Genomic DNA, 9,639 nt, shown 5'->3' on the forward strand with positions numbered 1-9,639 from the left:
ATTGAGACACAAAATGCCGGATTAACTCAGCGGGACAGGCAGCATCTCTGGAGAGAAGGAATGGGCGACGTTTCGGGTCGAGACACTTCTTCAGACTTTCAGGTCACCCATTCTTTCTCTCCAGAGATGCTGCCTGTCCCCCTGAGTTACTCCGGCATTTTGTGTCTCACTGTTTGTCCCGCCTTCACATTTACCGCCCCAACGTTTCAGGTTCAAGGGCGAGGAGGGATGGCGAGAGAAAGGAGCGGGGCAAGGAAGATAGTGTAAGTGGGGCAAGGGAGATGGTGTAAGTGGGGCAAGGGAGATAGTGTAAGTGGGGCAAGGGCTGGGGCAAGGGCTGGGGCAGGGGCAAGGGCTGGGGCAGGGGCAAGGGCTGAGGCAGGGGCTGGGGCAGGGGCTGGGGCAGGGGCTGGGGCAGGGGCAAGGGCTGGGGCAGGGGCTGGGGCTGGGGCAGGGGCTGGGGCAGGGGCTGGGGCAAGGGCTGGGGCTGGGGCAGGGGCTGGGGCAAGGGCAAGGGCTGGGGCAAGGGCTGGGGCAGGGGCTGGGGCAGGGGCAAGGCTTCGATTTAGACCAGCATCTGCAGTTCCTTCCTGCACAGTGAACGATCAGCTTTTATCCACGACGATCTATACACACACGTCATTTTGATCGCATTTAGCCTCTCCCCTTGGTTTGCCCTTGCCCCAGCCCCTGCCCCTGAAACTTCCTGAAACAGAAATAGCTCGGCCACCTCTACAAAGTTAAACATTTTTTTCGTTTACAGCAGAACGCTGTGCAAAATAAAGAAAGGGAACCAATAGCCAATTTTAGGTGCGCAATGACAACACGGAAGCAGTTCTGCGGGTCCACCCTCTTTCACATTTAATAAAGTACGACTCATGGACAATTTCTGCAACGGCTGAGGTCGCCTTTTACCCGGTACTTGGGCCACACGCCGCACCATGCCCTGAAAACGGTGTATTTAGTTGTTAACTCAGTCACGTTTAGAACGGAGACGAGGAAAAACGTTTTCAGTCAGAGAGTTGTGAATCTGTGGAATTCTCTGCCTCAGAAGGCAGTGGAGGCCAGTTCTCTGGATGCTTTCAAGAGAGAGCTAGATAGAGCTCTTAAGGATAGCGGAGTCAGGGGGTATGGGGAGAAGGCAGGAACGGGGTACTGATTGTGAATGATCAGCCATGATCACATTGACAATAGACAATAGGTGCAGGAGTAGGCCCTTCGGCCCTTCGAGCCAGCACCACCATTCAATGTGATCATGGCTGATCATTCTCAATCAGTACCCCGTTCCTGCCTTCTCCCCATACCGCCTGACTCCGCTATCCTTAACAGCTCTAACTAGGGCCCTATACAACTGCAGAAGGACCTATTTGCTCCTATACTCAACTCCTCTTGCTATGAAGGCCAACATTCCAATGGCTTTCTTCACTGGAATGGCGGTGCTGGCTCAAAGGGCCAAATGGCCTACTCCTGCACCTATTGTCTATAGTCTATTGAAACGTCTTCAGCCAAATAGAAGAATTAAATAAATTGTCAAACAAGAACATTGGATACGTGTTTTCATTAGGTCTGCAAGTGCAGAAAGTTTATGGTACAACTATTTGATTGATTGAAAGAAACAGCATTGAATCAGGGCCTTAGACCCATCAAGCCGTTGCCACCATTGATCGCCAGTTCTATGTTATTCCACTTCCTCATCAACCCCCTAAGGGTGATTTACAGAGGCCAATTAACCTAACTGTTGTAGACGCCAGTCCATAGTCTGTCCCCTGTGATGGAGACAGAGTGATCAAAAAAGGGAGAGAGGTATCAGAGATGGTCTCTGATACCTCTCTGCCTCTGATCACCGACACAAGGATGGACTTCCCCTGATCCTCACCAACCCCCCCTCCCCACCAGCCTCTGCATCCAACACATCATCCTCCGATATTTCCATCATCTCTAACATGATCCTACCTCCAGTCACATCCACCCAGTCTTTCTTTCGGCATCTTTATTCACTCTGTAGAATCTTCTGTATTAATCAGCTCTTCATTTAAACTTGGTTTGAAAGTAAAGGAATAAACACTGAAGCCATGGTTTGGAAAAGCAGAAGTTCTCCATGGGAAATTGCTTCTCTTGATCTTTGCTGTAAAAACTGATCAAAGGCTGAAGGCTTATTTGCAACTCCTGACTTCCATGCTTGTGGATTGCAATGCAGAAATTCAGAATTTTACTGCAGATCAGATGCTGACACATTTAATCGCTTCTGACCACAGTACTAATTTTAAAATGGAATTTGGAGTGGGGTTTGGGGTAGGCTGGTGTTACGATTATGCTCAATTTGTGAATAGAGTGATCACTGAATGTCAGTAAGCCTTGGCAATCTTTAAAAACATGGCTCAAATTAGAAGTAAAATTTTATAGAGGGTGATGCAGTTCAATTTTGTTATAATTTGTAACCTATATAGTGGCGATCGGCCGGGTCTTGAGTTTGGCTGTGGGGGACTAGCTCAGCGGGCTCCCACTGAAGCCGCGATCCATAGGGTCTTGGCCACACAAGAACCACAGACTCATGGGGACTTAAGCTGTGCACGGCCAATTGCCTATCAAAATTATTTTGTAGGTGGAGTTGCCCGTACAAACAGAAAGGTCTTTTTAGCTGTTTTGGGCTTTGCTGTGTTCACCTGATATTAGCTGACCTGAAGAGGTTCACATCTGGGATTTACTCCAAGAGTATGCTTTACTGGGCAGGGAAATAGTCACAGCAAGTTGGTCCTTGATAGAATTTATATTAAATTTCTAGCTGAAGCATTTTGATACTTTGTTTTAAAGATTCTTCCAATAAATAGATTTACACAGTGGCCAAAATAATCATTTTTTAATGTTACATGCACATGATTGTATGCTTGCACATAATAATACATGCCACTGGGGCAACACTGATGACAGAACAAGAACTTCCAGCACATAACTGATCCACAAAGGTGAATGGAGCACAAACCCTGCTCATATAAAACAGGCAAAATATTCATCCAAGCACAGCATAAAGAGGCATGTGGAACAACTTACAAACACAACTTACATCTAATCAACTTGAAGTGAACAGAAATAAGAGAAATACATTGAGAATGATCACATAGGAAGATTTGGATGCAAAAGTTTGATCCAAGGTTTATTCAAGAATGTTGATTTGTATTGAACTGCTTCATTATTTGCAGCTGTCCTCTCCATTAGTCTTTCAGTGAAGAACTGGGCTGTACACAGTATCCTCCTCCTTTCTTGCTCCCCGTGTCGTTCCCCATTGCAGTTTGGCATAGCAGATTTCCTCATTGGTTTCATTCTACAAAATAGGCAAAACACAGTATATTAACTTTTGTCATTGTCTATGGTTCAATGTGCCAACCACTCAGCATAATCTCAGTCACCTCAGTCTCAGTCATCAACAAAGTGTTGGGAAGTGCTAGTGAAGATGCACGGACTCTCTAATAAATGGTTCACTGATGTCCAGTTTACGTTTTGCCAGATTTTCACAGCCCCCGTTCTCATTACCTTTCAGAGGTGAAAAGATTGACTTTGCAGATGGCCAGGTACAATATTCTAGATCCTTAGCAAGTCTAAAATCAATGAGCATCAAGGAGAAAGCACTCCAATATGGAATCATACCTCAAGGAAAGCAAAGTGGTTCTTTGCTGGCGTTCACTAAACCAGTCATCAGATATCTCATCAGGGGTTCCTACAGGCCAAACTATCTTTTGCCACTTCAAGTGAAAATAACCATTTGCACTGACGATATCCAACAAGTGCAAAAGTAACCACCTACCCTTGACATTTAATGGCATTACCATTGATGAGTCCTCTAGTTTGATCCAACGTCAGGGGGTATGAGGAGAAGGCAGGAACGGGGTACTGATTGTGAATGATCAGCCATGATCATATTGAATGGGGGTGCTGACTCGAAGGGCTGAATGGCCTACTCCTGCACCTATTGTCTATTGTCTATAGTTTTGTTTAGTTTATTATTGTTACACTATTGACCAAAAATTCAATAGGACGAACCATTTAATTAGTTTCCTCACCATGTGATACATAGTAGCATCATTATTTCTAATGAGTTGTTTTCTTGGTTTTGTAATCTATATACTATAACTCTCGTTTGTTTATTTGTTTGTTCCTGAACTACAGCCAAAACAGTACACGATAGAGCAACAAAGGGAAGGGGGAGTGGGGGAAGATGGGGAGGGGAGGGGGATGGGGGTGGAGGGATGGGGGAAGGGAGGGGGGAGGGCGGAGCGAGGGGGAGTGGGGAGAGGAGGGGGAGAGGGGAGCGGGACGGGGGGAGGAGAGGGTGCTGCACCAATGCAGGAGAGGTTTGGGCCCAACGGGTCCATTTGGTCTAGTTGTAATTAAATCTTTGCAGGAGTATCCAAGGTCCACTTTTGGCTATTAAACTTTGCCATACATAAATTCAAACTCACGAGCCTGCTTCACCTGGTCTGGCTATGTGGAAATCCCAGAGAATTCTGAGAGGGGACAAACCAACATTCGATTTGAATAAGTAACTGGAGAGGATTATATAATAATAATAATAATAATGCATTACATTTATATAGCGCTTTTCAAACACTCCAAGACGCTTTATAGGGATTTCTAGAACATCTATACATTCTCCTTTTAAAAAATGATTAAATATTTACCATGTTATTCCATCCAAGGTTCAAAGCTTGATTACTATCTTGAATTCTTGTTTGCTCTTGAATTCTTTTCCTCTCTATGTGAAATAATAATGTAGGTGAATAATTGTTGTTAAAGAATAGTCTCTACTTTGTAGTAAAGTGAACTATAGCATAATAAATACTAATAATCCTTTATTCGTCCCACAACGGGGACATTTGCAGGGTTACAGCAGCAAAGTGGATAGCACAAATAAATAAGCATTCATTAAAAAATAAAATAACGGTAATTATCTTTATTTACTGGTCTGCTGGGAGCAGTGCTGATTGTGCAGTCTGAGGGCAGCAGGAAGGAATGACCTTCGATATCTCTCCTTCACACACTTGGGGTCACTCACTGAAGGAGCTGCTCAGTGCAGTGACAGTGTTCTCCATGGGGTGGGAGTCATTGTCCAGCAGTGATGTTAGCTTTGCCATCATCCTCCTCTCTCCCACCACCTGCGCTGAGTAGAGGGGGCATCCCAGGACAGAGCTGGCCTTCTTGATCAGTTTATCCAGTCTCTTCCTGTCAGCAGTTGAGATGCAGCTGCTCCAACAGACCACTCCATAGAAAATGGCTGAAGTGCCCCCTGCACTCCAAAAGACCTGAGTCTGCTCAGCTGGTACAGTCTGCTCTGACCTTTCTTATACAGTGCATTAATATTATCAGTCCAGTCCAGTTTATTGTTCAGATAAACACTTATAAGAGTCTTATAAGAGTCCACTCTTATAAGAGTCTTATAAGAGTCCACTTAAAAGTAGTCCACTCTCTTAATGTCCATTCCCTGGATGTCATATTAGAAATATATTATATAGCTTCAAAAGTAGACATATCTAATAATTTACTTTATATTTTAATGACAATTTTAAAAAGTGGGACAATAGATGCAAGCACGGGATTAATGAAGTGAGAATTATGGTGCAGAATCAGGATAGCACCTAAAAGTAGATTGCTTGCTTTAGGGAAAGATCAATTAAGTTGGCTGAGAAGTCACTTACTGCATGCACATTTTATAAGGAAGAGCACAAGGGGGAAAAGGCAAGCTGTTCCTCCACTTATGGAAAGTAAAATGGAAATCCAGGTACTCCATTTATGATCTGTGGAAAATTGGAATTGTTAAATTACATTTAGCAAGGTTCATTTAAACAACTCAGAACAATTTCAAGTTCAATACGTTTAATCATTTTATCTACAGAAACTTTTTGAAACTATTAATTTTCCTATACTTTACAATTTCTTATCTCTATCAATTAATCATTACCAAAGTACAGTTGCAGAATTAATAATAATTTATAGTTTGAGTTTTCCCAAAGCCGTTTTCATTTTGTGTAAATGTACAAAGTTCTGTACAAATATAATTTAAGTTACCAATCAGAATATTTTGGCTTGGCCAGTTTATAATGCCATTTCACCCCGTTTGAACTTGGTAAAAACTGCAGTTTGATTCCAACTGGTAAAAACCCATTGGCCTGAAAAGCCAATGACAATCCGGGGAAAAGTTCTCAAAGGGTGAGGCTTCATCAACGTGATGCATTTGTCGTTGTTCAAAGTAATGAAAATACAGATTCAGATTAGTTTATTGTTATATACTGCAGTAGGACACTGCCATTTTTAGTTTGCATGTAGCTCATATATTAAACAATAAATACATGAACAATAAATGCAGTGGCGAATGCAAAACATGAGAATGGTATAAAGATAATAGTGCAATCCGAAGTAGTGCCAAAAAAACCTAAAAGTGTAAAAGTGGAAAACTGAGTTTAGAAGGATGAGGGGGGATCTTATTGAAACATATAAGATAATTAGGGGATTGGACACATTAGAGGCAGGAAACATGTTCCCAATGTTGGGGGAGTCCAGAACAAGGGGCCACAGTTTAAGAATAAGGGGTAGGCCATTTAGAACGGAGATGAGGAAGAACTTTTTCAGTCAGAGAGTGGTGAAGGTGTGGAATTCTCTGCCTCAGAAGGCAGTGGAGGCCAGTTCGTTGGTTGCTTTCAAGAGAGAGCTGGATAGAGCTCTTAAGGATAGCGGAGTGAGGGGGTATGGGGAGAAGGCAGGAACGGGGTACTGATTGAGAGTGATCAGCCATGATCGCATTGAATGGCAGTGCTGGCTCGAAGGGCTGAATGGCCTACTCCTGCACCTATTGTCTATTGTCTATTGAGTGAGATAGAGTTAACATGGCAGCACCTCTGGGAAAGGGGTGTGAAATGAGATGATTAGTTCAGGAGTTGGATAGCCTTGGGAAAGTTGTTGTTCTTAAGTCTGGATGTCCGAGCTTTCAAGGTCCAACTGGGAATGACCAGGATGGCATGTTAATGATTGATCTTTTCTGCTACTATAATATCATCAACATTAACAGGAGTGGGTTTGCGGATTACCTCAATCAGCAAAACAAGGATGTACATTTTTGCAAAAAGCAAAGTCCACCTGACAAAGACATGGAGCTGAATGGTTCTCTGAAAGATAAGGGGAATCATCTTTCTGAAAACAGCTCTCTCAAAATATACCTATCGCTGATGACGTTACAGTTTCAGGGTAAGTCTATTTATGGTTGAGGTTGTGCAGTGCAGATGAGCACCACTTACACATAACTTTCACAGAGGTGCTGACTCATACCCTTAACTCTTCCTCATTTGGCGATTCCATTACCTAGTCCCAGGATTGCTACCAAAGTTGATTGTTGACCTAAGGAAGTAGGGCTGGTGAGAGAGATGAACTTAACCCTGTCCTCATTAACTGAGCGGCTGTGAAGTTGGTCGACAGCTTAATGTTTCTTGGCATCTGTATCAGCAGCAACCTAACCAGCTCCCTTGACACTAATGCAGTGATCAATAAAGCTCATCAGTAAATATACTCTCTTATGTGCCTGAGAAGATTCAACATGTCCACGAAGATTTTCTTAAACTTCTATAGATGCGCTACCGGATGCATTGTGAAGGATGCATCTCAGAATGGTAAGGGATCTGCTCTGTTCTTGACCATCTGAACCTGCAGAGAGCAGTGAACACAAACCAGTCCATCACAGAAGGACACAAAATGCTGGAGTAACTCAGCAGGTCAGGCAGCATCCTTGGAGAAGATGGATAGGTGCCGTTTCAGGTCGGGACCCTTCTTCAGCCTAATTCACCATGACCTGCAATGGTTATTTTGTTTACCTGCATCTCCAGTCCACTACAGGCTTGTCTCTTCCTTCCATACAGTCCACCTTCATGGTGCATTGCACCAGGAAGGCTGGAATTATTGTCAAATGTGCCTGCTGCCCCGGCCATTCCTTTTTCTCCCTTCTACCTTTTGGGAGAGGATATAGGAGCTCGAAAGCCCACATGTCCAGAATTAAGAACCACTTTCCCCATTGCTAACAGACTCCTGAAGCAATCACCTCTTTTACACTCCATTTCCAGAGATGCTGCTATGTATTCTATCTCATTGATTATTCTGTTATTGTATTTTAAATATTCTTTTACACTACATGGATTTTGCATGACAATTGAGCACAATTCTGATGTTTTGCACTCGTCATCATATTGTTGTATTTATCATTAGTGTATGTATACTGTTACACTGTGAGCTTCGTGTGAACAAGGAATTTCATTGCACCCTCTTGAAAATGATAATAAACTAATCTGATCTGAACTTGGGACCAGACTTCTTATTTTGAAGGCTTTTTATTTATAATTTTCACATTTAAAAATCAATCCACCTCTCCCTTCAAACGTGGTGCTCAGGCTTTCCATTTTCTATAACTATTTTCAATTGTTTTGTTTATTTAAGTCCTTTTATTTCTTGTTGTTAGTTTATGAAATTATTTTATAGTGAGATCTTTAATTTTGATTACATAAAGTTATTTGATTTCACTAATTCCTAGTTGTTAATTTAATTTAAATTGCTTTAACATATTTGAATTCAGTAAATTCACCTTCCAGATCGGGTTGAGTGCTTTTCATTTTCTTTAAAAATAACAAGTACACAAAGTTATCTGACTGGATTAGACCTGGTCATATATAAACTGAACTAAAAGGCAAATTTGTTGACCTTTAGAAATAGCACAACATCAAAAACCACAAAACATGTTTTTCATGAATAGAGGAAATGGCACGGAAACTGTTTGCATAATTTTAGGTCATGTAAAGTGACATTATTTTGTAATTTCTCAATTTAGTTTAGAATCAAATCCAACTTTTGGATCCTTATTCTCATGATATGTTTTACCTTTTAATTATATATATTCATTTTTTTTAAATTTTTTTTTTACATTTTTTTTTGTTTATTTATTTTATTTTTGAAAAGCATATGTACAAATCGAAATAAAAAATAAAAAAACACATTTGTTACAAAGTTCTTACATAGCTTCAATTTTTAAATTTTTGAAAAGAGAAAGTAAAAATAAAAATATAAAACTATAAACTTGGGAAGAGAGAGTAAGAGGGTTAAAAAAAAAAAAAAAAGGATCTAACAATAAAAATTAACGGGAGTAGATCCGGGAGACAAAAACCACAGCTGTACATCCAACCCCCAACTCAAGTTTCAACTTTTTATTTAAATTTTTTTTATTTTTTATTTTAGTCCTGTGCCAAACCCATTTACTTTTCTAAAAATTCAATAAATGGAGACCATATTTTTAAAAATAACTCAGGTTTGTCGATTAAGGCAAACCTTATTTTTTCCAAATGCAGGGTCTCTGTCATTTCCATAGTCCACATTTTAATTGTGGGGGCTATTGGTTTTTTCCAAAATTTAAGTATTAGTTTTTTCGCAGTTATTAGACTGTAATCAAGAAAATGTACCTGACTTAATGTAAAATTTGTAGTATGTTCTGATAATCCTAATATAATTAATTTTGGGTCCATATCTAATTTTTTATTAATAACTTTAGAAACTATTTTAAAAATCTCCAACCAGAAGTTTTGCATTTTTATACAAGTTACAAAAATATGAGTTAAATTA

The sequence above is a fragment of the Rhinoraja longicauda genome, chromosome 23 (genome assembly GCF_053455715.1).
Source record: "Rhinoraja longicauda isolate Sanriku21f chromosome 23, sRhiLon1.1, whole genome shotgun sequence".
NCBI classification, from domain to species: Eukaryota; Metazoa; Chordata; class Chondrichthyes; order Rajiformes; family Arhynchobatidae; genus Rhinoraja; species Rhinoraja longicauda.